Raw genomic sequence first — 2,744 nt, 5'->3', positions numbered from 1 at the left:
GCAAGAAAGAGCTAGTGGCTGTACAACAGTTAAAGTTGTGGATGGTAACAGTAGGATATGATACGAAAGTGTCAGTCTGGGATGGAGAGCTGGACCTCACCCACCCACAGCGCTACAGAAGAGACTTTTGGCAGTGAAGTGACTCCTCATCCTCGCTGTGGTTTGCTCTTGATTGAAGGAGTCAAGCTCCTGCCTTAACCAGCTCAGGCATTGTGCTTTTCTGTCTTTTGGGGAGGGATACCTCAATCTTTCTACCATGCCCTGTAACCTGGAATGTGAGGAAAAGATTTATGTAACCACTATTCTCCAGAAGTTATGAGCCTTTGATTAACTGGGGCAGTGTTCAACATCTCAGAGAAAATACAGCAGCTCGGAAGCTGAGGAGTGGCCCTTTCTTGAACAGCTGGGAGCGGAGTACACACCACAGAAAGCAATTCCCTGCTCCTACCCCTAGAATGGCAATCTGGCAGGAATCCCTTAGCACACCAGAAGTTTTCACTGGGTGTGTTAAATCTGTGACCTGATTACTCTCAATCCAGTTGTGGGCACTGGTCCATCTTTCCCCAGTGATGACTATTAAAATGATAATCCTGCGTCATCATAAGACAGAGTGTATCTCATAGCTTAATGACCTTCTATCTTCCTGGAAAAAGTCAGGTTATATTACAGGAGTTTGCTATCTATTCTGGTTACTTACTTAGTGCTTCTCAACATAATCAAATTCATCTCTCTGCTTCTTACTTGAGGGCAGATTTTCTTTTGTGCCACCAAAGTACTGTTACAGTTATTTATAAATGTTCGTCAGATCATTTGCCTGTACAAATTACAGCCTGAGTATTATCTGTGAACTGTGTGTTTCCATTATTCATCCCAGTCTCCACTCCTGATTGGATGCCTGAAACATTATGAATAGAGAAAAAAGTGAGTGATGAATAGTGAATCATGAATAATAAACAGAAGATGAGTAGACTTTTTCAACTCCTATTCCTCCATGAATATGTGTACCCCTCTATATCAGTTGCCTTCACCAACATTCATATGCAGAGAAAATAGATTGAAACAAGACTAACAAAAAAGGGCAGGAATGCAGCTGAATCAAATCAGGAACTAGCATTTTTTTGTGCATAGTTGTGAATGGACTACTCAGCAGTTATTCAACTCCAGTAAAATCCAACTGTTCTAGAGATGAACTTAGCTGCACAAGGCAAGAGCAGGATTTTTTCCTCCCTGCCTTCTCCCAGACCTTTCCAGGAAGGTGGATATGTCACAGTGTTTCTGCTTTCTTCTTCCTCAGCTGTAAAATAGAAATAATTATGCCCTTAATTCTCCTTGTAGCACCCTCAGACCTTTGAATAAATCATGCTAAGTGAGAAAGAAATATTTCTAAAGACTCGCCAGTAACTAGCATAAATCATGTCAACCTTTAGATTCTTAGCCATTTAAGTAACTTACAGATATGTACAATGCAGATGTTGCTTAGAGATTATTCTTAAATTTTTTTCCACAACAGATAATTGATAGCTTCTGTGTGCCAAATCATGTTTTACTTAAAAAAAATATAATTTAAAAAAAATTATTTTCCTGTACAATGCCCAAAACTTTATAATTATTGTTTTCTTAAACTGCAACTATTTGTCTTCCAAAACCTTTAAAAAATCTTCTAATATAGCCCTTTTGAAACATCTTGGCAGTGAATGTAGGCAATTGCAATCATTCTTGGTCTAATTTGTGCAACTATAGAAATATATTTTTTCTTAGCTGTGGGCCCCAGCTGCCTAAAGCTGCTGACCACGATTGAAGATGTGATCATACTTTTTTTTAAAAAAAGAAGATTTTGTTTAGATTGTGAGATTTGTACTTCTCTTTTTCATGTTTTTACAGATGGATCTGAAGTAATTACATGTGCACTTCTAACTTCTTTCTATTTAGGGAATCTACGTGACTCTTGAGCTTTGTATGAAGAGGCAACAGGATTTTCATCTTTAGAAGGTAAAACCCAAATCCCTAGAATCTCACCTGTAAATGAAAAAATAAATAAGTCTTCTATATGTGATCTAACAGTTTGTTGCTAGTTACTATCAAGCTGTTTTGAACATTTTGAAAATTCAGAAAAGAAATGTTCCTAGCTTGAATAAAAACAGCCAAGCCTTTCAGGAACTGCTGGAGGGTACTCAGCCAAAAGCATCCATTAGTCACCCAGAATTACCCCTCTAAATCTGACAGAAGAGGGACTCAAATCTGCTTTTCTCATAGAATGAGTATCTCAACCTGCTTTCAAAGAGCCTTTTGCCAGCTGGGACCCAAGATGGTTATGCTGAAACCAGCACTCTTAAAATAGTTTTGGTTTTGACTTTGGTTTTCTTAGTGACAAAAGTCATCTGCATCCAAAAATTCACAGTATGCTTTAACCACTCTAAACCAGTATTGCATTGAGTGAAATACCTACAGATATGCATGAAACAGACCTGGATAGCTCTCTCCTTAACACTTACTGAAGTGAAATGACAGAAATTTCTGTATTTACGGAATACCAAGATCTGAAGATTTTTTTGGAAGAACTTTTCAAGCAAAAAATGTTAAAAAAATATTTTATGCTATTAAAGTATGTGTTTTTAAAAGTACTGTATACACTTTCTTCAATCACAGTGGTGCATCTGTTTAGATGTTAGGTCTGACTCTCTAAAAAACTATAATCAGAAAGATCAAAGTACCAGGCTAGCCTAAAACTCAGTTAATGGAAGTTT

The sequence above is a fragment of the Ammospiza caudacuta genome, chromosome 1, assembly GCF_027887145.1.
Source record: "Ammospiza caudacuta isolate bAmmCau1 chromosome 1, bAmmCau1.pri, whole genome shotgun sequence".
NCBI classification, from domain to species: Eukaryota; Metazoa; Chordata; class Aves; order Passeriformes; family Passerellidae; genus Ammospiza; species Ammospiza caudacuta.
The sequence above is the reverse complement of the archived record's forward strand: the minus strand, read 5'-3'. Positions refer to the sequence as shown.